Source organism: Momordica charantia (assembly GCF_013281855.1).
Source record: "Momordica charantia cultivar OHB3-1 chromosome 8 unlocalized genomic scaffold, Mcharantia_2.0 BLBB01000008.1, whole genome shotgun sequence".
NCBI classification, from domain to species: domain Eukaryota; kingdom Viridiplantae; phylum Streptophyta; class Magnoliopsida; order Cucurbitales; family Cucurbitaceae; genus Momordica; species Momordica charantia.
This window is the reverse complement of record NW_028275166.1, coordinates 8,224,546-8,251,904: the sequence shown is the minus strand read 5'-3', so window position 1 is coordinate 8,251,904 and position 27,359 is coordinate 8,224,546. Positions and strand designations below refer to the sequence as shown.

Here is a 27,359-nt window from a genome sequence, read left to right as displayed (position 1 = left end):
TAAAACTTGGGATATCGTTGTCCTCAACATTTATCACCCAACTTAACCTTATGAATTGGGTTGGATTTGGTTTCACCGGCCTTTTTTGAGTCATCAGATTTGTATGAATACCCCTAGAAAAGAACCATATAAGAAAACTCTCTTTTTGGTGCAAACATTTATGAGAGGGTGAAAAGAAAACATATAGTTGGGTCATAGTTAATTGAACTAACTAGTGGTTGAACATTAAAGAGGGCATTGAAGGCCAAATGGCCCATCAGCCATAGCATGTGGATAATAACTACTAAAATAAAAGCCATTTTTTGGCTGCGAAGGAAGACGAGATCAGAACAATGAGAGCAAGTGGAAGAGATCAATAGTTGCAGCTAGCAATGGCAGAAAAAGCAGCTGCACCTCAACAACAGATGATGTCGTACTATGATCATGTCCAAAAGCGAAGAGAAGACAAAGGCTGTCTCTATGCTTTGTATGTGGTTTCATTTATCCAATGTTTTCTCTTCACCTTTAATTTCTGTTTCTTTTTTAAAACTTGGGATTGATATATATATATTTTTACTATCATCATGTCCAAAAGAAAATATGTATGTTGTTTTGTTTGATTCTTCTAGCATATATGTGTCGGTGAGTAACATTTAATTTTGTATATATTACCACTAACAAGTTTTGTTAAAGGAAAAAAAATGAGTAAGGCCAGATATAAAATATTTAATTTGATACCTTGGGGTTTGAATAACAGACAGCGAGAGTGAATATTTAAAACCTTAAAAAGTTCTTTTTTTCTTCCTTCCTTTTTTTTTTGAAAGGAAAACCTTGAGAAGTATTGGCACATAGAAAAAACTATTTTTAAATGTAATGGTGTCAATTAATTTGACATAATTGTTAATTTGAAACATTAAAAGATGAAACCAAAATTTTGAAGCATTTGGGACAAGCTTTTCTCTAATTACTTCCAAAAATTATATTTCCAGTAGCATTTTCTCATTAGATAATGTTAAAAACCTAAAGTTATTTTTCATTCAGGATTAATTGAGAGAGAAAAAAAATTAACTCATATATTTTAACCTTTGTATGCAACTACGCTGCCATTTTCGTTGAATATAACTAACTGATCAAGACATCCATCTCTGATCGAAAGATCGTGAGTTCGAATCCCCACCATCTTTCAATATCAATATTCATGAAATTCTATCTTAAAATCAATTGGCGATGAGATGAGCAGTCCACTTATATTATAAATTCTTGTTAGACGATCCCTTATCTTATCAACGTGGAATCCTTAACATGCCCCCTCAAGATCATGACTCTTTTGGCTCATCGATCTTGCTCCAATTCTATTTTTGAATCGGATGCTCGTTTGAGCTTTTCTAGGCTCTGATATCATATCAATAGTCATGAGTTTTATCTCAAAACCAATTGGTAATGAAATGAGCAATCCACTTATATTATAAATTCTTATTAGGTCTTTTATCTTACGATCCTTAACATTCACCGCGTTACAAACCAAATTGCATGCAGTCAAAGACACGTCTCATATTTCTCTTGATGAGTTGATCAGTTTGTATTCTCATCCTACCACCTTTTTCTATTAGTATTATTTAACAAAAAAAATTAACTCTAGAAGTACTTTCGAATAATGAATTAGTCTCATAAACCATGTCAATACTCTCAAAGTTTCATTTTGATTTGTCTAATTAGAAAACCTTTTGATTACTCTTTTTTCTAATTCTCTTATTTTTGTTGACAGTTTGTTTACACTATGTTGCTGCTGTTGCTGCTACGAGACTTGTGAGTGTTGTGTGGATGGCATCTGCTGCTGCTCTTAGCCTCTCTCTACAAACTATATGCTCCTCTCTTTAATGGACCTCTGCTTCCTAAAAATAGTTTCCTATTTTTTTAAAATCAAACTTTTTAGTGATCATATCATCGTTCAGATTATTATTCTTTTAAATTTTGTTTTTTTTTTTATTTCTAATATGAACCTAGCTTATCGGTAATTGACACTTATCTCTAACCAAAAGGTCACCGGTTTTAATCTTCCACCCCTTGTTGTAAAAAGAAAAAAAAAACATTAGTGTGTCATCATATATATATATATATATATGACTTTTTTTTCCTTTATTTAATTAGAAAAAATAAATTATAGTTAGGATTCTATTTGGACTTTATATTTCAAAATATATGATAGTTTAGTTCTTAAATTTTGAAAATATTTATAAATAGTTACTGAAGTTTAAACTGTTGTTGGAATTTTTAACAATTTATGACGTGGCAATTTGACATGTATATTTGGCCATTTTTATTTCTGACATGGAAAAAGTTATTCAAACTAACATATAATTTTTTTTCTCTCCCAACCTTCTTTCTTCTCCCCCTCCCGTTCTCCTCCATTCTTTCTCCTTCATCCATCCGAAGCTTCCCAGATAATTATGCTCTCTTCCCATACTCCATGGACTCGGTTTGGATATTAACGAATTCTCCTCAGTCTCAGTTCAATTGGATAAGCGAGCTGTGTTAAGGATTAATTAATTCTACGCTGAAAAGATAAGAAATTTAACAAAAGTTGATAATGCAAGTGGACTACTCCTGTTACGAGTTGGTTTCGAGATGGAATCCGATGAATATTAATATGATTAATAACTAATCGATAATTAGTTAGTAATATTGTTATCTTCGGTTATATCTAGCTGTAACTTCAATTCCTTTCCGTTCTTTATTTTTGGGCCTTTAAATAGGCCCGTAAATTCTTCTTTCATTGGTGAGGAGAACTCTCTTATTTTCTTAAGAGATTATTATAATGATATCATAGCACAGTAAGTTCAGACAAGCAATTAATCTAAAAATAAGACCCGACCAAGAATATTGTAAAAATAATATACCTTCAATGTATTTGATAGGTTATCAGAGAAAGATAATGTTTTCGTTTTCATGTCAGCAATAAAAAATAATTTAAAATTTAAAAATTTGTAATATAGATATACATAAAATTGTCACACATCAGATTTCTGTTTAAAATACTAATGACAATTCCCTAAGGACCCATTATAACGATTTTCAAAACGTTAGGGATTAAAAAGTTGTATTCTGAAACTAGGGACCGAATTAATCCGTCTAAATCTCGCTACTAAAAATGTATTTTACAATTAATTTTAGTTTTTTTAGAATTTAAAAAATAAAAAATAAATTAATTTATATAATTTATATCTATTTTACTGAAAATGGTTATTTACCGGTATGAATAATTAGTTTTAAAAAGTATTTATTATTTTATTCATAATTTAATAAAACGGGTAGTAAAATAAATTTTGGTTATTTAAGAATGAAATCTAAGACGGGATCAGGACATGGTGGGAAATGAAATAGAAATACAAAGAAATATATAGAGATGAAAATTTTGGAGAGATAAATAATAGTAAATATTTGAGAGATGAAAATTTTAGAGTGAAAAATTTAGAAGGGAAATAAGTTTTAAAATGAGAAAGATATTTGTTAGGGAGAAATACGTATAAAAGGAAAAAAAAAGTTAAAAACATTAGAAGAAAGTAAACGAGATTTTGTAGATATATGTTTTTAAAAACTTTTTTTTTAATTTATTTATAATTTCAAAAACATTTAATAAAAATTTGAATTGGTTATCAATTTCTCAAAAATCAAAAACTAAAAAATAAAACGAAATGGTTATAATAACATGCCTAGAATTTGATTTTTTGTTTGGTTTGGTATGGTTTTTTCTTGAAAATTAATGTGCTCATGAATGTTTGCAATAACCATAATGATAGAACCAAAGTCGAAAATAAAAAGAATCTAACCACGTAGATGGAGCAATGGTGCCAACATGGTCGCTAAATCGAGCATAGTTCAAGTGGTTAAGGCATTTATTAGTAACGAAGAGATCATGAGTTCGAACCCCCACCTCTACATGTGAGGATTTCCACCGATTTCTTCAAATAAGATCAACGTGTTCATTGAGAGAAATGATCTTGGAACATGATATCATCTTTGAGAAGGATTCCCGCCATTTCCAACACATTTTTTAGGGTCATATGCACCTCTGTAGTCACAAGTTACAATGCCAACTATCATTGCCAGCAATGAACGAAGGCCAAAATCGACCTATGCTTACCCCATTTACCCAAACTTTGGCATTTTCCCATTCCTTGTATGTCCAACACTGCGGGGTTCAGTTCCTGAAGGGGTCTTAAAGCTTAGTTTTGTACCAAGTCACCAGCCTTCCAATAGATCTTTGACTTAAAGCTATCCATTTTGTTTTTGTTTTTGTTTTTTTTTTTTGGAACATGGGGTTGTAAAGTTTCTTCTTTTCTGAGATGTAGTTCCTGAAGTGGGGCATTGAAACCCTAAGATGTAGTGATGAATGGACCTACTGATATTCTTTCAAAGTTAGTGCCTCCATGATACATGCGCAACAGTTGTTAAACACAACACCTAATTGAAAAAAATCTTGTCACAAAAAATGCTACATCTTCTACAGTTCTGTAAGGGTCTTTATCGTCCACTCCAATTTAGATTTTGAAAACACCATCTTTTGACTCCTTGAAGATGTAATGTAGCGCTAGGCTCATTTTTTTTTGTTCGATCCAATGTGAACGCTTACAAGTAAATTTGTAAAAAACAAAAAAACTCAAAGCTTTAGTCGATGAACATTAAAATATAAAGATCTTATCTATCGAAATATAAACTTTTTTTTTTAAATTCTCATAATCGTGCTGTGAATCCCTATAATGGAGGTTGTTGCTTGGACTGAACAAACATAGTGACTAGCACGGGACTTAAATTTAAGACTGGTAGATAATACTACAAGACTCAAAAGCTCTCGCGACTGTACCATCGCCAAAGTCAAAAGGACACATGGGCATATAATACAAAATAATATCAAACTCCACAATAAGCTTTGGCAGTGGAAGGCATTTTATGAGAGTCATGTGTGGAAAAATAAGCAAGTAATCCATAATGGTTAAATGGATGAAATCTTAAGGGATGTTTCTCATCCACCAACTCATATGGAATTTCAATAATTCCTTTGTGGTATGAAAATAGGGCAGTCGAATATCTCTCTTTAGTTCCCTCAATCATAACTCGATGGGTGGCTGAGTGGATTCTCCCATTGCTCCATGCCTATCCATGCAATAATAATAACATTATTTGTTTTAATACTATAAGAATTTTGAATCAAGAAATAATGAAAACAAAAAATATGCCATTCGGTTTTATTGTTAGGAAAAAGGGAAACTAATTGAGGTTACTTATTCCACGGTTGATAGGGAGGTTTGAAGGAGTGAAAATGGAAAGGATGCTGATTATAGGACTTTCTTATAATGTGCACCACGCACTAACAATTAATTAATAATTTTATGACATGAATATGACGATGAATATGGATGTGTACATCACTTATATGGAAAATTAAGAAAATAATATATATATATATATTTTGTTTTATGTTGAAAAACAAGTGACTTGGGATGTACTTGGTTGGCTATCTGGATTCTATTTATTGAAAAACAAGTGACTTAGGATGTGTTTTGTTGGCAACTTATTCTCTTATATAAAATAGTGAAAATTCTGGAAGATTATTTTTTGTGTTTTCAATATTTCAATATTGTAAATTTAAAATTTTGAAATGCAGAATTACATAAAAGAAAATGACAAAAACTTTAATAAATATATTATTTCATATTATAAACTCATTTTATTTTTTAAAACTTATGGAATATAATATATTATAAATTATATAGCATTGTAAAATAATAATTATATAAAAAACAAAAATGTTAATAAATTAATTAATATTATTTTAAATTAAACTAAATATTTAGTTGGTAACTAAAATATAGGGCTAAACACACAAAAACAAATAAAATACAATTATGGTTTTCATTGAAATTCTTTGTTTTCGAATCATCAATAACCAAACCTACGCACTCTTAATTAACAACTACTAAAATCTAAGGATCACAAATACTTAGGGGGGTTTGCATATTAAAATAGAGCCTCTTAAAACTTTCAAGTATACTAAAACATAATTAATATCAAAATAGGATTTCGAATCTATAAAAAGATATATTTGAACGTAGCTAAGATATCGCTATTTCTTTCAATAAGTTACGCGTTCAAACCACACTCTAATGATGTATTAGTGTGATATGATATTCTAAGAAAACACAATTAATTAAGAAGTATACCAAACAAGCATCTCCAGCCATGACCAAGAAGGAATTTGGAGTGAATTCAACTCCAAGCCAATGGCCATCTTTTGTTTTGATTTCCAAGCCATTGACTTCATTTTGATGAAGAATGGTGAAGAAACTCTTGTCTGTGTGAGCATCTGCTCCAATATTCTCCTCACCCATCTCTGGGATTCTATATTTCATGGTTCTTAAGAGGTAAGTGGTTGAAGCAATGTGAGAATCATAGTATTTTTTCACTCCATAGCTCTCAAAAACCATCACTTTTACTAGTTTCTCCATCTCTGATACCATCTTTGTGTATGAAAACACATTTTCACTGTCAAGAAAAAAACACCACAGGGTGAGAAATCCTTCAAAGACATTAACCATTTCTGTTTTCTTTCTTTCAATTTCAAAACTTGTCATGAGAAGAAATAATTAACAACATCCAATAGCGTTTGCATTTCTAGTAATGTTCTCATTTCTCGTTTCTCTCGTTTTTAATTTTCTTAAGAAATATAAGCATTTTGCAACTAATTATATTTCTTGTTTATCCTTTTTTAGAACATTCGCAAAAATTGCAAAGAAATTTTAGAAACGACTAAAATAAGCTTGTTCCAAAACACAAATCTTAATATTAGTTTTATCATATTTGATTTCATTGGGGCACGCAATTCATTTTTCTTTATTAAAAATGAAGAAACAGAACGTTACATACCAAACTGGCTCAGACATGTTTATTTCTAAAAAAAAATAAGAAACATGAACAAAAAACAAGAAACAAGAAACGGGAATATTACCAAACGGACCTTAAATTAGTAATTCTTTCAAAAGTGCACGTAGAAAAAGTACATTACCAGAAACGACGATTTCCAGATGGCCACATGAGGTTCACAAAAGACTGTACAGCTTCAAAACTTTCTGAATTTTCAATCCCAAAGCTTTGATGGAGAGGCAGAACGAAAGGAGTCCTATGGTCCAAAAATCCATGGTAAGGCTTATCAGACACATTTTTCATTTTAGTTTCTAAGGGCAAATCAAAAAGCTCTTCCAAACCCTTGAAGATTTCATCATCAAGCTCTGGTGTGGCACTCCCAAATTCACCCAAAAAACATCCATATTCTTCAAGAGCAGCCCTCAAATGGCTGCATATTTCTAGCCAGTTGGTGCTTTCAGGGCTTACATTTTCAATGGACAAGTTGATAACTGGAAGCTTGGCCTTTGCCAAAGAATATTCAAACTCCATGGCTTTGGCTTAGCAAAATATTATTATTTCGGGGTGTGAGCTCTTTATCTCTGCATATTTGAGCCATTTATAACTTTAATTTTAGTTTGCAAAGGGGCAAATGATGAAACAGATGTGGTGGGGATTTGAAGGGATTGAAAATTGGGTTAATAATTAATAAGTTTTCGATGAAACCTATCTTGGGGAAATTTTTGGCTGTATGTTTTGTGATAGATTTGGAGTTTTGTCAAAGGAATATCCTGAGTGAATTTTTTTTTTTAAATTTGATAATAGTAGGACGAAGGGCATCGACTTTTGAGATGGTAATAGACACTACCTTATTGAGTACGTTGTATGGGCGAGTGAAATAAAAAAAAATGAGGGTGAGTTTTTCACACATACTTCTTTAATAAAAAAAATATTTTTAAGTAAATTATTTATTTTGTAAAGCACTTTTGAAAGGCAACATTTGTGTACATATTAGTCAATAGTAACTCATACTTTTGACGTGATGTATTTTGTTAAGAATTTTACGTTGAAAATATAAATGACCTAATAAATGTTTATAATAAACACGAGCTACTCTTTATTGGTTTTTAGATGGAATCTCGTGAATATTGATATGGTATCAGGCTAAAAAGATTTCGAGCATCTGGTCCGAAAATGGAACCCAGTCTTTAGAGATATAACCTATTGATATATTTTCAAGAGCCGTTGCAAATATGACAAAAACATTTAGTAAAATTAGTAAAATAGTAACCCCATTTAGTTTTTTCAAATATAACATTTAGAAAAAACGGAGGTCCAATTTTAAAATGACAACTTTACCCACATGATATACATCTGTTATATATCTGTAATATATCTGACCACTAATATATGTATGTGATATACATCTGATATACTACTGATATGAGTGGTTGATATACTTACAAATATATGTATGTGATATACATCTGATTTACTGATATGAGTGTTTGGACAATATGTATGCGATATACATCTAATATACTATTAATATGAGTATATGATATACTACTGATATGATTATCTGATATAAGTGAAAATTTTTGCTATATTTGAAAATTTAAAAAATAGGTGACATATTTGGAAATATACATAAAAGATTTTTACTACCTACCACAATTTTCTATATTTTTATTAAAATTTTTGAGCCAACAAAAACATACCACATCAGAAAGCAAGGAGCTAATACTAATTAAATGTCACATTTAAAAGCATTTTAAGTGTCTTTTTTTTTATCTATTTTTAGAATTTTCCAAACTATAAACATTTTTAAAATGCATATCAAACCCATACTAATAATATGTTTGGCTCATATTTTTAATGTGTAAAGTTTGTAAAATTTTGGAGTTGAGAAGGCTATATTCAGATTGTACCCTTCAAAGTTAATGAATTAGAAAGAATAGTGTATGGAGTTCATAACATTAGCAAAGTTGTAGCTTTATAATAAGTATACCAAAATACCAAATGTAAATTTCAGTTCAGTTTGATACTTTATAATAAACTTTTATATGCTTAAATCGAAGGTGCTAACCATATTTTAAGATGGATATTATTAATTTCTTGACTTTAATTCTCATTCGGTGGTTAGTCTTTCTTTTTTATTTATTTATTTATTTTTTTTATAATTTTGACATAGGTGGTTGGTTAGTATTTATTTTAAATTCATGTACATCTTCTTTTATTATTTTAGATGATATCTATAGCAGATTTTAAGGAGCGCCGATTAAAATTGTACCAATCTAATTTTCGTTCATCTACTTATTTTTAATATCAACATAATTATATAATATAAAAAGTCAACTATTAGATTTAATTCATCAAGTGTTACAACCTCGGCCATCCCTATAAAAAATATATATATATATTATCCTCTCAAAAAATATATGGATAAATTAAATTGTTTTGCAGATGACAAAAATTATTAAGACGTTCAAATAAAATAGGTTAACCTCGTCTAGTTAAGACATATATTTTTTATCCTTTAAAAAAAAAAGACATATTCTTTAACTAAAAAATTAGGTTTGACTTTACACTTTCACGATAAAAAGGTCAAAATAATGTTTTCACTAAAATTTCAGTAGATATAGGTTTTGATAAAAGAAGAGAAATAAAGTATCTCGGTAGTTTCTTGTTATCATTTGTCTTGTTTTTCCCTTCAATAATAATCCTATTGAAGTTTCGTATCCAACTATGGCTAACAAAACGATAAATGAAAGTGGTCTAATGTGATAAAGGTTTTAGTATTATCTTGATCTCTTCATTTTAAAAGACGGAGCAATTTTAGAATGTATTTGCAAACTTTTAATTTATATAAATTTTTTATACAATACAAATTATTCTATTCCGTCAATTTGAGTACAGCTCAATTTGTTAAAACATCAAAATGAACCCGATCAAAATGAATCAAATTATAAAAAATTAATAATACTAAAAATAAAAAGAAGTAGTCGACAAGGATAAATTAATATATTAGATTATGCTCTCTTGAGTTTGCATTTCATTCTGGTAGACTTGATTGTCAGTTCGTGGTTGGATTCCAGCATTTTGTGCAACTACATTGGGTTCAGGTTGAATTTACAAATTATATGTTTGGTTTATTAATTTGATTTATTAATTTGTGTGAACCAATGTATTTATATAGGAAAACTTAATAGTAAGGTAGAAGAGTTTCTTTCCATCTATATTTGTAGATTTGTTTGTTGATGGATTCTAAACATAGAAAATAATAAATATATTAATGAATTTGCACTCACAAAATTTTATTTGAGTTACCATTTTCTACACTTAAAAAAGGAAAATGTATTCCGTCTTATTCCACCATAACTCATTAACTCATCCTTGTGAGACCCTTGTACATCTCACCGCTAAATATTTGACAATTTATTATTATTTAAAAAAATATATTTTTGTCAAAAAACTGTAATTGACATATACTTATCCCCACATGTTGTATTAAAAAAAATTATATTTTTGTATTTCTCTATCGTAATTATCAAACCTTTAATAGTTAGGAGAACAATCTCTCGTTGAGGAGTCAAATATTTTCCAAAATATGTATACCTAATTGACGAATTTTTTCCTAACACAAATGTGCTTGTTTAGATTTTAAAAACATGGTCATTTAACCCCTCAACATCATGAATGGATCATAACCATTGTAGTTAGTATTTTTCTGGCAATGAGAATATTTGTTTTGTGAGATTTTAGGGTATCCATAAAATTTGGTGGGTTTTATTTAAGGAGGTTGGTCTATTGTTCTGACTTATTTTAATATGTAAACAAAGTTTCTAAAAAAATTACAATAAAAATATTGTTCATATATTTATAATTTTCCCAACCCTTTGACTCTCTACAAGCACATTACAAAGAAAAGCAATTAATATCAACAACTTTTACAATCAACTCCCTCCAAGTACTTTTACTCATAGAACACTATACAATCTCCCCATAAATAAATAAATAATAATAATAATAATAATAATATTAACTATCATCTTCTTTGAAAATTTAAATTTTTTAAAGAGATGGCAAATATGGAAGCAAAAAGAAGAGCAAATCCAACAACCACAGAAGCAGAAACTCCCAGAAAATCATGTCTGAAACCAAAGTAGTGTCTCACAAATTGTTCCACAGTTTGATCAACATCAAGCAGCACATCTTTCACATCTCCAAATTGAGAGGCAACCAATCCATATAAGGTCCAACCCACAGGGCAAATCCAGTAGTACCATACCCACCAAATTGGAATCCTCTGTCAGTTTGGATGCCAAAAAAAAAAACATGGTTTAAATAAATATTAGTGCGGTCTACTTATCTATTAAATGCAATAGAAATTGACCTATAAGAATCGAAACTTACAGGTTTTGGGACAACAAATCCAGAAAAGAGGTTCCACAATGCAAAGAATGCAAAGGAGAGAATAGAAGCAATGTGATGATTTGGTGTCATTGCGACTGTCATCATCCCATAGAATGTGAAGTACATGATGAAGAGATACCACATGAATTTAGCCACGGTCCATTCGAATCCAATCATCGAGTACACTATGAGAGTGTAAACCACTGCTTGAACCAGAACATATGGGAGTTCAATCAGCACCTGAAAGATGAGATGGGATTATTATTTCAATGGCTAAACATATTTCTCATGTTAGACATGGATAAAGATTCTGACATGGAAAAGCATTATTACCATTGAAAATGCATATGGTATAACCGAGTACATCCCAGCAGCTCTTTCACGATAAAAGGCAGTTCGTTCTACAGCGACCACCGGTTGCACAGAGAAAGCATTTTGGACTCCCAAGAAGAGAGTAGCAGTGTACATTGAACCCATAGAATTGAATAGATCTTGTTGCCTTTTCCTTCATTGGGCAAGTAAACTTATATGAAACTTTTTAAAGTACAGAGACTAAAAAAAACAACATGAAAGTTAGAACGATGTGCTTACCTTTTGGTACCAAGGTCCCAGAACATTGTGCCAAACATAAGGGCAATGACGATTGTAAAGAGTAATCTCACTGCAGAATATGAAGGATTGCGCCAGTTACACCAATGTTGTTTCCATAAACAAGCCACGCATTGTGTGTAAAGCGATCACTGAGTACTGTGTTGGGAAATATAAGTCTTTCGAACCCGGAGCTGGACTACTCAATTCTTCAATTAGCATCTTGTTTCTCCTGTTCCACATTTTCAAAAACATCCATAACAAGTTGCATTTTTTCAACAATTAATTCCTTAAGCGTGATACTATGGTATAGTTGAATTACCTATATAGTTCTGAATTTTTGTACAAATCTGTGAAATCAACTCCAAAGCTGATTCCTGTGCTGGGGAAGTTACTTCCAACATCCATGTGGCCGGGTTGTGGCAGTCCTTTATTTTATCAACTCCTTTAATTTCCTGAAGAACAAAAGATGCATTAGTTTAATTAAATTATATGGATGTTAACTCTTGTAGACTTGTTGCATTGACATTTAATCATCCTATTCCTACCTCAAATACTTTATTAGATGAAGGAATGGTGACCCAATGGACCGACGTAGATTTCTTGGCCCCCGGCTTCATCAAGAAGAGCTACAAGCAAAAGCAAGCAACATTCCAAGGTTTTAATATATCATGCTCTTTCTATTGTGCTGTTATTGAATTCATTGAGGTAGGGCCCCTTTGGATTTCCATTTTTTGTTTCATGTTTCTTGTTACCAAACAAGCCCGTGAGTATCCGTATTTTTTTGTGTTTCTCACCTCGTCAAAAGCTTCAAAGATGTCGATGCTTGGTTGGTGAATGGTGCACACGACAGTTCTTCCTGTGTCCACAGTGTTCCAAACTGTTCGCATGACGATTGCTGCAGCTCTAGCATCTAGGCCTGAGGTTGGCTCATCCATGAATATTATAGATGGATTTGCAACGAGCTCCACTGCAATGTTAGTCGCTTGCGCTGCTCGGTTGAGAGACCGTTTTCACCAGGCAACCCAACTAGAGCATGCCTCAATGTCTTCAATTCCACAAGTTCCATCACCTCTTCAATGAACATCTGTTATCATTCATTGCAATCAAATTGTCAACCATAACACCAATACAAGTACTAATAGTTCAAAGAAGAACAACTAGGCCTTTAACCTACCGTTTGCGCTCCCATTCATCATGATCATTATCTACAAGACTTGGTACAACATTAACCTTGATAGATTGGTATTGGTTTCGTTTACCTTTCTAGTTTCGGAATCGACTTCACGAGGCAAACGGAGCCATGCTGAGTAGAGCAAGGACTCGTACACGGTAACATGAGGAGAGTGGATGTCATTTTGCTCGCAGTAACCCGAGATCCTGGCAAATGTTTCTTGCTTCTTTGGATAACCGGATATTTTGATGTTTCCTTCAATGTAACCACCTGTTTTTTCTACCGGCAAGCACATCCATTAGTGTCGTTTTACCAGCACCACTCACTTCCATAAGAGCTGTTAAAACACCAGGCCTGAAAACGCCACTTATACCCTTCACTAGTACCAACTTATCATCAAGAAAACCTTGATTTTTCATCTCCTGGAGGAAGCCCATCTCAGATGATTAGGATTAAAAACAAATACCATAAGATCTACATTTCTAAGTTTTAGATATCAAGCATTTTTCACTAGTCAGAACAGTCTCATTTGGATTTGAAGTACCTGCGGCATGTCAACAGAGTATGTGATATCTTCAAAGACAATTGAATGTTGCTCAAATGGAAGAATCATTCCTGTTCTCTTTTTGGCATAGGCCTTGAAAATTAGTTGCTGTACTTGAATCCAGAGCCCCTGAAATCATATTTCTCCCAGCGTTATCATCGTCACACGCCCAACAATGACTATAAAAATTAATTGGGGAGGAAAAACATTACAATACAACAGTTCGAATACATAACACTAAACTCAAATGTTAAGTTGATAGGTTACGGTATATTTAAATCATTCATTCATATTCTTTTGACACTTCTAAGTTATCAATCACAAGTTACAACTTGATATACCTCTTTTGTCACCATTGTGACTACTTTCTGGTTCCCCTGATTTAACAGTTTGAGCCTTCCCAAATGCTACACAATCAAAAGTAAGATGGTTGATCCAAAGTTCTTTCTTATTCAGGTATGTTTTATGAAGTCAGATAAGGTCGAGATAATTACGGTTGAGGAACGACAGCGCCAAAGTGAAAAGGAAGTTGAACAAAAATACATAACCAAGCAAAGCTGCTGCACCAATCCAGTACCAGCATGCATTCGGGAAGAATGCTCGGGACTTCAAAACTGTGATTCCTAGAGTTTCCTTTGAGTTTGAGAGAATTTTCTGAATGGAAAAACAAAGGTATTTTAGTAAAACATCATCCAAAAGTGAGAAGCAACAAATTATTCAAGAAGAGAATTAAGAACCTACATGTGCCCAGCTCTTTCCAAGGAACTCATTTACAACTACGGCATTCTGGGCATACATTATTGGCGAAATCCAGTAGCCCCATGTCCACCATTTCTTAATGTCCTCTGCATACAACAAGTAAATAAGATAAAACCGTTAATTACGAATTAAGAAGCACGGACACTTCATCTAGATAACGTGTCCGTTTCGAGTACATGTCGAACACTTATTGAACACGTGTTGGACACTTGTTAGCTCACTAGATCTGTGTCACATACTAGTTGTATAAAGTGAATATGGATTTGACATTTATGGTAGGCACGCATCAAACACTTGTTAAGTATAAGAAATAGACATAAATAGTAACATAGAACAAAATATAATTTTGAGAGTAAAATACATCAAACTAATTTTTTAAAGTATGAAAATGCAAAAACTTGACTTTGGATTTCCTTCCGGTATAAAATGATATATACATAAAAAAAATGTATAAAAATGTGTCCTTGACGTATCTATATCCTAGATGTTTAGAAATGACATGTCACTGTGTCCATGTTGTATAATATTTTTCTCATGTCCGTATCCGTGCTTCTTAGATTGCGAGCATAATTTGCAAAAGGGTTTCTTCAAGTTACAATTTGATCTTAAAACTTTAAATAGCATCTAATAAGCTCAGACTTTCAATTTTGTGTCTAATGAGTTACTAAACTGTTAGAAAAAATTGAATATTCAGTAGTCTATTAGATATCATTTAAAGTTCAAAGACTTGTTTATGGACTTATTAGACGTTTTTTTCAAAGTTCAGGAACGTATTAGACTCAATTCATAACGTTCAAGAATCAAACTTATAATTTAAACGTAGCAATGACGTACCTCTAGATAGGACAAAACCGCCAAGTGCATAGAGGGTCAGAAGTGCAAAAGAACCGCCGTGTTTGCAACAACCATGTTTCTACATAATGCAGCAATGAATCGAAAAGAGCAGAAGCCATCTGGTTTACTAGTAGAAGCACCAGGAATTGTTTGAAAAACCTGCAGCATTTGTGTTTCCAATTCACATTCACATCAAAAGGCAAAATAAAAAAAGAGGGGGAGAAAAGCCTTCATAATCACATCAAATGATAGGAACAGAATGAACATGAACAGAGTACTTTTTTTTTGCTTGCCTTTCAATATTTGGATCAAAGCCAATGCCATAGTAGGTGATGGCAACCCACAGAGCAACTTCCGCAAAAGTAATAGGAATCTTGAGGATCCAATTGGGAAGAGAATAAGACCATGAAGGGTAGAATAGGAGGTCCCTTTGCTTGTAGAAATTTGGAAGCTTAACTGTGGTCATTGAGAGCTCTGACAATCCATTAAACATAACCATAATAACTGTGAAGAACAAAGCACCTATATATTCCTCCATCAACAATAGAATCGTGGTGCATCTCAGTTCTTAGGAATACGCTCATCGTAATTAAAGCCATTACCATTAGCTGAAAAGCCCCAAAAAGTAATTGTGTTAGTTACCGCTTAACATGCTATGTTAAGGACCGTTAAATCCAAAAACTTAAGACAGGAGATTAAAGTAATGGATTACAGTAAGTTTAATTTTTTTTCGATTCATACTTTAAGAAGATACTCTAGAAACAAAATTATATTTAAAACCTACCTGAAAGAGTTTGAATATGTAGACGAATGAGTTCCTCTTCATAAGGAGGATCTCTCTAGAGAAACAAGCTTTTAACAGTTCTCTTTTCCGACGCCATACCTTTGTATCGTCAAAGCTGCTCTATGGCTCTTAGACTTATCAAAAGGCATGGCAAGTTCGTCTCCGAGCTTTCGGCCAACATGGAACGATTGAAATGCTTCAGAAAATTCTTGGGCCGTAATAAAGCTGTAAGGCTCATCTTTGTTCTTCCAGTACTGCTCTTGATCTTTCCTTGATGTCACCTATAAAAGGTTATACTTAGTAATAAACCGTGTGCTTAAGCTTATAGATTACAATGCTTATAGATTACGATACATGTAAAAGGAGACAGTCTAAACTTGCCTCTTGAAGAAAATCAGCGACTCCCTTTCTCTCTGGACATACAAATCCCATAGATTCAAAGAACTCAAGCACCTCATCGCGAGGACCCTGATAAACAATTCGACGACCATCAGATAGGAGAATAATGTCATCAAAAAGGTCATAAGTTTCTGGTGCTGGCTGGAGAAGTGAAATGACAGCAGTTGCTTTAAGAATGTGAACACATTGCTTCAAAGAATTCACAATCTGAAAGGTTGTGGAGCTCTCCAAAAAACCCGTAGAAATTTCATCCCATGAACAGTGCCCTCGCTGGGCCGACTAACATCTCCCCTGTACTTCAGTTTAATGGAAGCTTTAGTTATCTAATGTGATTGGTGAAAGAGAAAAAAATACAGCATATATATGTGGTTTGTATAAACCAATTTACCTGTAGTAACTCTCTTCCTTTGTCCTCCAGAGATGCCCCTTACCATTTCATCCCCAACCATTACATCAGCACACACGCTTCCAATCCCAAAATCTAAATGATTTTAATGCAGTGTGTTAACGTATCTATAAAAGATTTAATTTATCATAATCCATCCGTTTAAGCTTTTGAATTGATTGGTAATTTAACGGTTAGTATGTTACCTTCAAGATATAATCTGTCACCACACTTTCCTCTTGGCCTTCTGTCCAGCTGCCTAGAAATTAACGCCAACGAGAATGGGAATCTTAAGTGAATAAGTGTCACTGATATTTCAATCAATCAGCCAAAGAAAATTAAACCATTCTTTTTCTTTTTTGAATCTAATTTTGTTATAGTAACTCTGATGTTGTTCATGAACTCAACTCCACCAGCAATTTTTCTTTCTAAGGTAGGGTATGAGATGGAAAAATATATTTTTTAGTACTTAATGTTTGAGTATTTTTTTTTATTTAGTCTGTAATTTAAAGTGTTTCAATTTAAAGTGTTTCAATTTAGTCCTTTGCATTGTGATGTTTTTTAATTATACTTTTCTTTTTTGGCAAATGCTAAAATGGAGTGATGAATAAACTTAATGTCATTGATACTTAGTGAGTGAGAGATATTTAGAGGGAGAATTAAATCAAACTAAGAGAGGAAAGTTTCTAGTTACACCCAAATTTCTAAGGGCCTAAATTGAAAACCACCCAAACATTAAGGATTAAATATATATTTAGCCTTACGAGAGTAAGGAAACTTATTTGATTCAAACTAATCATGTATTACCTTCATCATATCGATATTAGGATCGGGCTTTTATTGGCTGCAAACTCTCTTCTTGAGAGTTCTGCTAGCATGTCTGCAAAAGTATGTCATGTTAGAAGCTAAAAACTTGAACAAGCTAGATAATTGAACCAAAACCAATACATGAATGTATGTCATCTTTAAGCTAACCATAGCGCGAGCCAACGCCCTGGCATCGTGCAGCGAAAGCTAGAGTTTCCCTAACAGTCATTTCTCCAATATGAAGATCATATTGACTGATGTAGGCTGCAGTCCTCTGAGGTACAAACTCATTCATGCCATGGCCATTGTAAGCCACCCTTCCAGATGCCTAAATCCAATACGTATTTCAGAGCAGACAGTAAAATTTTAGATAAATAATCTTGTCAAGGTTTGAATCCTACTTTTTGGTCCCTGAACTACTTTTATACTAATTTCATTTTTTTTCTAAATATTCTCTTTCGTATCTCAACTTTCAAACATTATGTTTAAAACCTTTATTGTTACTTTATTGTGAAAAATTAAAGATCAAAGAATTGAAAAGTGATGTATACTTTTAGATAAGGATCAAGCTTTCCTGCAAGTGCTAATAAGAGAGTGGTTTTTGGAGCTTGGAGGACCCAACAGCAGTGTCATTCTGCCAAAAGAATTAAAGAGATTAAAACATTAAAAAAATGACCAAAAATTTATATTTCTAAAAAATATCATATAAATTTTCTAAAAAATTGAATAATAATGTTTTTATTCCTAGAGAAGAATCATCAACTGAAATTTTCTAAGTTTGTTTCCTTTTACTTTAATTTCTTGAAATATTGAACAAAATTCTTATCTTTAGTTTCTAACTATTTTTTCTATTCTATATTTCTCAAAAACAAACGCAATAAATAAAAGTTACTGACGGTAATATTTTTATATTTTATTTTCTATTTCAAAAATTTGTGTTTATTTATCAACTTTTTGTCTTTTGCTGATTTAGCTTCAAATTATTTTTGAAATCATAGCCCAAAAACTAGTTCCAAAATACCTGTTTATGATGCTTCGAATTTAGTATAGTTTTAGGAGATATTATATGTTTGATTTTTAAAAAACTAAAAACAAAAATCATTTTCAAACTGCTAAAATAATAAATAAATAACTAGAAATTTTGGAACTTTTTATTTGCTCTTCCTACCTTCCAGGCTTGACGATTCCACTGATATTATGAAGGATTTTAAACTGCTTCTTTCTACTGGAAAACATATGAAGGCAACCCAACAAACCCTTTGAAATCAAAACCAAATCCATCAGCAAAAGAAAGAATTAACATAAAATCTTGTAAGATTTTAATTCAACAATTCATCAGTTAAAATGATGTTACCTCCACCATATTAAGTGTGAAATTGAGAACCGTAGGAAGAGCTCTACTTCCAACATAAGCATCTGCCTCCACATTCAAATGCTCGAACCGAACTTCAATGGTCGGAAGTTCGATTCCAACTCTGAAATTTAAGAAAAGACCGAAAAAATATAAAAAAATTATTCAATATACTGCCACAAGAAAGCGCAAAGATAAAGTAAAGAAAGCTCCCCTCTTAATTTGACTTTATTTTGCGAACATGGATATAATATTAAAGTCCAACAAGCTTAAAACGAACATTCAGTCAAACTCATTACCAGCAACGTCATTCCCTACCTTAAATAATTTCTCAAGCAAAATGAAATACATTTTGTTAGAGATATTCATTTACCCAGACCATCAACTTAAGCTTTTAGGTTAAGTAGTGGTTTATTCATGTCGGAGTAGAGTGGGAGGTCCTGTGTTCGAACCGTAGTCGGATTGTTTCCTCCTCATTTATAGTGATTTACACTTGTTCGGCCTTATGCAATTATTTACACAACCCATATAAAATGACAAAAATTTACCTATCAAGACGATCGTGGAGCTTCAACAAGAACTTCTCATTGTCCTGTTCAGCAACTCTTATAAGCCTCTCAATCAAAATCTTCCTGTGTTGAAACCCAAGATTTGGGACATCAACTTCATTAGCTTCACCCTCCAACGTTGTCACCAACCTTTCCTCAAGCGCCGGAAAGTTGGAAGCTTTTCAATGGCTGCCCATTTCAGAGCCTCCTCGTCCTCCTCATGTACAGATGGTCTCGAAAAGAAATCCACACTTCCATTGCTCCTAAACGAGCTGCCACTGCCAACCCCCAAATCCATCTCTGTTTTCCAAAATCTCAGCTCTCAAATATCTCTGTTTTACATGAGAAATGGGAAACCCACAAGGAAAAACAAAAAGATTGTCTTGTTTCTTGTTTTTCTTATAGGGAATGGGGCAGAAAGAAGCCAAAGAAATGTAAGTTTTGGTGTGGGAAAAAGCAAGAGGAAGTGGAAAAAGTTGCTCCAATGTTTTGGGAATTTGTGATAAAATTTTACAGGAAGCGAATCAGAAGAGATAATCGGATATATGGAGGGGGGAAATGGCAAACCTGATAATCTACGTTCGATGTATCTCTGATATACTTCCAATCTACGTCTGATGTACATCCGATGTATCTTTGATATACATCAAATGTACATATTATACATCTAATATACATCTGATGTATCTCTAATTAATGATATACTCAATATATTTGTAATGATATACCTATGTATATCTTATCTTATATATATCCGATGTATTTCTGATGTACATTTGATGTATAAATCTCTTGTATCAAAGTTTGACACTATAGATAACTAAATATTTTTAAAGGTAGTTGAAGATATGACAAAAATATTTAGTAAAATTTGTAAATTATATTTAATTTTTTTAAAATATAGCATTTAAAAAATCGAATGTCCAATTTTAATTCCACAATTTTATACAAAATAAATGAAAATTTGTGTTATATTTGAAAATTTAAAAAATAGGTAACATATTTTAAAATTAAATATATAAAAGATTTTTCCAACCTACCATAATTTCTATATTCTTATGTATTGTTAAATAAGAGATGAAATATAAGACATGTGAAACACAAATTAAAAAAATCACATAAATTAATAGTCAACATCTTCTAAATCATGTTTTCAGAGTGTTGTAATACTATTTTTGTTATATTTTAAATCATTTGTATATCACTGTAAAATATTATCGTATGTATTAGAAGTGGTTTTAACTGGAACAAATTATTTTTGTCAGTGTTAAAATCATTTATATCTAAAATAGTAATATTTTACGAGGATTTACGCATGATTTTAAAAAAAATGAAAAAATAATTTGACTATACCAAAATGTGTTCAATCATGTGTTAAGAGGGTCTGCAATAAATGGTATAAAACAAGAAAGTATACCTAAACCAAGCAATATACCACTGACATTATATATTCAATTCTCATCCATAAAAACCTCTCTCTTTTTTTTTTTATTTCTTCTTCTTTTTTTCATTTAATATTTATGCAGGTGAAAAACATCATCAAATATGTCATCAACAATCTTTCTATTCCGTCCAAAATAATAACAATATCTATCGTTCTTTCTAAAAGGGCCCTTTTCCTTTATGTGTCGGGACAGAGATCTAGCTAGCTAGTTATATGCTATCATGCTATATAATTTAACAAATAATATGGTTGGAGGTGAATTATCACAGTCAAGTGTGTCGGACATCAGGATCATCAACTACTATGATGATCAAAAGAATCAAATGAAGAGATTCATGTGAACAAGTTCATGCAGCTCGGCGCCGTTAAAGTCGAGCCAAGCCATATCCTATCTGTCAACCGATCCTTACCAGCTACACGCGAGTCGATCTTGAAGAGCATCGTCTGTAGGCGCAAAAGCGACATACACGTTCTTTGACAAGGCACCATGATTATAGGCTGTTACAAACTCTGTCAAGAGCTACCTCTATAAATATAGAATTTCTCCTCTCGTGCAGGTATGCAAAACGATATTCTCTCTCGAATATTGATCAAATAATGTACTAACTTAAACGTCAGAGTGCTAACTCTGCTTTGCAGATCTTTCGTATGTCGGTAACAAAAGTATAATCTTCGTGATCAAGCTTGATCGTTTTTGTGATGAAACAAATATGAAGCTTGGATTATAATTATAACTTTTGATTTTTCATAATCTTTAATGTTGTCTTGTCTATTACCAACCTAAATATAGTTCAACTAAGACATTATACATCTATTTTAAACATCACTAACCTAAAAAAATATATATACAAATATTTTCTATCAACTTAATATTTTAAAACAAAACCATTGAACCTAGAACACACAACAAAAATCTTTTCCGTCTCTTGAAGATTTGACTAAAAGATTCAATATTTAAACTATATATACACACCATATGACACAAATTAATTTTTGGCAACTTGAACAAAATTCCACTAATTCAAGCCTATATTCTTTGTTAAGGATCTCATATGGAATCTAACAAAGATTTACAAAATAAACGAGCTACCCCTCTCAATGCCAATGATTTTAAGATAGAACCTCGTGGATATTAATATGGTATTAGAGTCCAAAAGCTTAAACGAGCATCCGATTTAAAAATTGGATCCAATTAAGATGAATAACCCAAAAGAGGCACCAACTTCGTGATCTCATAATCTTTCGAAAGGTTCGAATGTCCACCCTATTGGAAAAAAAGAATAACACAAACTAATTTTTTAAATAAAATAAATATGGCCACTCCACTCAATCGACATCCCCATGGTCTACTTGTATAGATATCCAACCACAAAGTAAAGTGAAAATTCAATGGTTTATACCATTTTTTTCTCTCATAGAAAATATATCAAAATCCACACAGCCGACCGTTGGAAAGATCACATTTACTTCACTCTGTAGACCAAATTAAAGCCTAAGTTTTAGCATGAAACACGAAGTGAAAATGATTGACAATTCTACCAACTCTTTTCTTGGCCACTCAAATCTCCACTTGTCGAGGCCCTTAGCCTCACCCACAAATATCCTAGTCAGTTGTCAAAATTTGCCTTTTCAAAGTATGAAAAGGTTTAGGCATTTTTGATAAATATGTTGTCGGGTAGATGAAGTCAGGTCTGACGAGGATACGGAATAGATGCAAGACGAGCTCATGATAGAATAAACTCAAATTCAGAAGTCCAGTCGACAGTCGAAAGGACCTAACCCAAGATGCCGAGCCCCACGGTCAACCGAGGCCAACCAATTCTGGACCGTCGACATAACCTTCGGTGGCTGCCAACTGACGTCTTCCAAAGATGGATCTGAACCCATATCTTGACTTGATAAAGCTATGCAACGATGACCTTTCCGACTGATATCTGACCTACGACAATGTATTGAAGCCTAGAGAACTAGATTTCTTGGGAAGGTAATGATTTAAACATTATAAATAGAATGGGAGGCTGAATCCTAGAGGTATGCTAAAATGACCTTACTCTTTACTATACAACTTTCAATCTCAGATTCCGACTTAGGCATCGGAGTATGCTTGGCTAGCACCACACCAATGTTCAATGTTCTTTGTTTTGCAAGCTAACGTCGAGTCTCTATGGGCTATGGTGCGATATTTAGTCAACAAGTCATATCAAATTTCTGCTTCAACATATATTATAGTCCCAAATTAATGAGGTGAAAGAATCAACAAAATAAAGTTTAAATCTCATTTTATCCACTGAAAAGTATCGGTGAACAATTTCATATTTCATTTAAACGTCATTAAATTATTATAATTATGATTTTAAACATGAATAGTGTATTCAGAAAAATAGGAAAGAAACCCATGAAAATAGTAAAATATTGTTTTTTTTCATCCTAAAAACTGTTAAAAAGGTATGCACTCAAAACATATATATTAGGAAGTATAACAAACTAACTCCTACTTTATCTCTTGCATCCTTTATCTAAAATTTAATGTCTTTAGGTATTTAGTTGAATTTTGTAATGGAATGTTTGCATGACGATTTTGTTTTCAAAAAATTATAATATATTGTTAGTTTTTTACTTTTTAGATTCGGTGGGATGGAAATTCGAACTTACGACCTCTTGATCGGACATCAATACCTATTGAATTATGTTCTAAGTTGGCATATATATGGTTAGGTATATAGACAAGATTAATAATCAAACTTTCTTGTTCTTTGGGATGACATATAAGTGGTAAAAACATAGGTACGGTCTTGTGGGTATCACCTACCATAAGGATCCCACTTGTATAAACCTCACGACATGGATGATGGGAAATTAAAACAAAAAAAACAACAATCAAATTTTCTTAAATGACTAGCTTTCAAAAACTCTTTTTTTTTTTAATTTGATGAAGACTTGAATAGTGCTTTTTAACAAGTGAAAAACTTAGAAAATAAAAATTTTTGTTATGCATGTCAATTTATAAAAGTAATTGCAAAATAAAAACATTTTTATAATAAGATCATAGATTTTAAATTCTATTTTGGGTTTTTAAAATTGAAAACATGCACAAAATTGTAGAAACATTAGAAATTTAAATATAAAAATTTGTTATCCAATGTGGTCATTAATTTTTTGGAAACCCTAGCTCTAATAACAAATATAATAACAGAGTGTATATTCGATTCTCATCTCTACCATTAGATTTTGTTATTAATGAGTTATTATGAGTTTACTTGTGGATGGGTTTGATGGAACCAATTTACATTTAGTTTTCTAAATGTAAGCCTATACATATATAGATACATGAGTATGTTCTTAAAATTAATGAATGATGGTGACTATGAGTTTGTCCTAAATATTTGAGTTTTCGATTTTTCTTTTATACTGAAAATATAGTAATAATTTACGGCATGCATGTGCTTTGAAGTAAAATCATAACGCTCAACGTGTATGGTTAGAAGACGTTTTTAAAATTTTCTTTCATATATATAACCAAATATAAAAGCATATTATTTATGTCAAACGTACAATATTCATTAAATAACTTGTTGGGGGGATTCATTTACTACATTTTTGCTAGACTAAATGCTTTGAATTTTCAATTGAATCTTATAGCATGAACATGAGGTGAAAATGACTGACAAGTTCAGCACTCTAATTTTCTTGGCCACCTTAAGTTCCTTGTTGAAGACTTGGCAAAGGCTTTATCAAAAATTCATAAATGTGACCATCCTTGGCCACTCAAATACTTATCTAGCCTTGGACAAAACCCTAACCATAAATAAAGGTTCGAAAAATATGTGGTACGTCGTATTTATGTCTTACTTTTTAAAGCTCCGTTGGATAACGTTGTTGTTTCTTATCTTTCTCATTCCTCATTTTCAATTTTGAGAAACATAGACATTCGGTAACTGTTTTTGTTTCTCATTTCTCATTTTTAAGATATGTAGCTACAAAATTAAGTTTTTTAATTTATTTTTCTTTTGTTATTGTTTCTAGTTTTTTTTAAAACCTAGATAAAAGTATTATTTATCATTTTTTATTTATAAAATGCACAATAAATATCAAAGATTAAAATAAAACACAAATTTCAAATTTTTAATTTAAAATTAATTTTCATATAAAATTTTTACTTTTTCTTGTAATTTAAAATTTTAGATAACAAAAAAAAAACTCCTACCAAGCATATTTTATCAGTTTCGAGAAATATTTTTATAGTTTTCTTGATTGAAAAATATCAAGAATCGGGAAAAAAAAATAGTAAATGAGAAACAAAAATGTTACCAAACGCATATTAAACTTCTCGATACTAGCTAGCTTGTTAGTTAATTAGGTGTTGTAAATTTGAATTTTAGAACTCTGTGATAGGACGATTTTGCTTATTGTTAGCTCTGTGATAGGACGATTTTTACATTTGGAATCCCAAATGCATGATATAGTGTTTATGATAATTCTTAGCTTTAAAACTTTCAAATATATATTAATTTTATTTTTATTGTCTCTAATTAACATCTTTATTTTAAATTTTTCAAATCTAGCTACTGTTAAAAACGAATTTAAACTTTTAATTAAAGTAGCTAAAGAATCTAAAAAGATAATCGTTATGAAATATAACCTAAAATTGGAGCCAAATGTGCAATAAAATTAAAGAAGGATCCGTTGATGTGTGTTTATGTTTTTTTTTCTTTCTTTTTTTTCCTTATCGATGTTTTCCTTTTCCCCCTGTAATGAACCCTACGTTTGCCTCTCTTTTTTTCTCTTTCTAAAAAAATTTTCCCTTTTCACAATTATTTTTCTTTTCTTTTATCAAACCTAATTATTGTTCAACCCATTAAAGTGTTAATAATCTTTACCAAACGTTTGAAATTTTTTCCCTCATTCCCTTGTTTGAAAAAAAAAAAAATAATAATAATAATAATAAAGAAGACAAAAACATGTTTCGTAGTGCTTTCTTGCTTTTTGTTCTTAAAATCCTTACGAGATGTTCGAAATTTTTACCTCATTCCCTTGTTTGAAAATTTAAGAATAAAAGACCCGAAAATATTTAATAATCATTTATTAAAGTAAAAGTTTTATATGAAATTTAATTTTTCAAATTAAATATTCAAATTTTGATAAAATATGATAAAATAATATTTTTATCTATATTTTGAAAAAAACTAAAAACTAAAAATAGAAATTAGAAACAATGAATTAATTTTGTTATTTACAAAATTTCTACACAATTTTAGGAATGTTTCTTAAAAATGAGAAACGAAACGAAACATGATCATGTATTTTAACGTGGAAAATAAACTTGCCTAGAATATAAATACGTTGAATTATGACATCGTTTTTCTTTATATTTCTAGATTATAATATTTAAGTGTACGGTGGAGATTTGACGAATCCCTACATGAGCAAAAATGGCGTTTTTTCACTTGTTGACCAAATTAGTAAATACAAGTCCTTCGTATTTAATGCACTTCATTTCATGAACCACCCATGTGAATCTCACTTTTTAGATGGAAATTAAATCAAATTTAATACCCATTTTTTCATACCAATGGCTTCCTTGGAAAAGGACATTTAAAAACCATTTTTCTGACTTTGGCCTCCTACGATTTAATTTGGTTCATTATCTAATCATACTGAATCGGGTAGAAAGTTGATTTAGTAAAAGACATTTTTTTAGAGGATGATGACTTGATACGGAGTATCCCAATAAGCAAAAATAATACAGACGATAAGTTCGTATGACACTATGACAAGAGAGGTGTCTATATACGCACTCAAAAGTAGATCGAATGATATATTCTTGATTTTTAGAAGAGATTAATATTATTGTTGATTTTTGGCAAACTAATATCCTAGCTAGAAAAGATAAAGATTTTCATGTGGAGAGCATGTCGGAGCTCTCTCGCCCTACCAAACTCAATGTGTATAAAAGAAAGGTAGTCAATGAATGCACATGCCACAACACAAATGCAAAAGAAAGTCGAGTCTAAAACCTATGCAATTTGGACTTGTAAAAAGGTTAAAGGGGCATGGGCTAAGTGGAGCTCGACGACCTCGTTTATTAGATGCAGCTTATATTTATTTTCTCTCTTTTGTATCTCTCTTTTGTAGGGTGGTGGAAGAACTGAATCATGATGAACTAAAAGTCTTTGTCATTTGTTACTTTAATTTGATTACCTTGAAAATAAAATATATTATCTAGTTCTTTTAAATCGTTAAAAATAAAACAATACATAGGAGTATCATACATCTATATTTATATTTGTCATTTTGATGGTGTCTAATTTAAAAATTAAACATTTTTTAATATGGATTTTATTTTAGAAAGTTCAAAATATAATATAATTTATTTTTATTTTGAATAGGACTAATTTAAAATATATATATATATTATTTTAATTTAACATTGGTTTTTGAAACTAAGTATCT

The 27,359-nt window shown here is 31.4% G+C and overlaps 1 long non-coding RNA gene and 2 pseudogenes across 2 annotated transcripts; 1 reads left to right on the top strand and 2 right to left on the bottom strand.

Annotated features, from left to right (window-relative positions):
• The first annotated feature begins 255 nt into the window (after positions 1-255).
• LOC111021083 (uncharacterized) lies at positions 256-2,037 on the top strand. The gene is made up of 2 exons (XR_002602790.2): positions 256-466; positions 1,745-2,037. It is a non-coding gene; the product is annotated as an uncharacterized LOC111021083 (long non-coding RNA).
• A 2,850-nt stretch (positions 2,038-4,887) lies between these two features.
• LOC148209463 (deoxypodophyllotoxin synthase pseudogene) lies at positions 4,888-7,428 on the bottom strand (annotated as a pseudogene).
• Positions 7,429-10,882: 3,454 nt separating this feature from the next.
• Positions 10,883-20,024, bottom strand: LOC148209462 (pleiotropic drug resistance protein 1-like; annotated as a pseudogene). The gene is made up of 25 exons (XR_015792729.1): positions 19,466-20,024; positions 18,921-19,041; positions 18,735-18,823; positions 18,118-18,200; positions 17,735-17,894; positions 17,567-17,639; positions 17,331-17,334; positions 16,966-17,018; positions 16,763-16,855; positions 16,357-16,665; positions 15,976-16,256; positions 15,485-15,799; positions 15,192-15,350; positions 14,340-14,443; positions 14,093-14,231; positions 13,940-14,005; positions 13,599-13,711; positions 13,143-13,476; positions 12,678-12,967; positions 12,433-12,509; positions 12,203-12,340; positions 11,884-12,112; positions 11,626-11,797; positions 11,293-11,532; positions 10,883-11,185 (listed from the first exon to the last, which is right to left on the bottom strand). The product of XR_015792729.1 is annotated as a pleiotropic drug resistance protein 1-like (transcript).
• Positions 20,025-27,359: the final 7,335 nt, after the last annotated feature.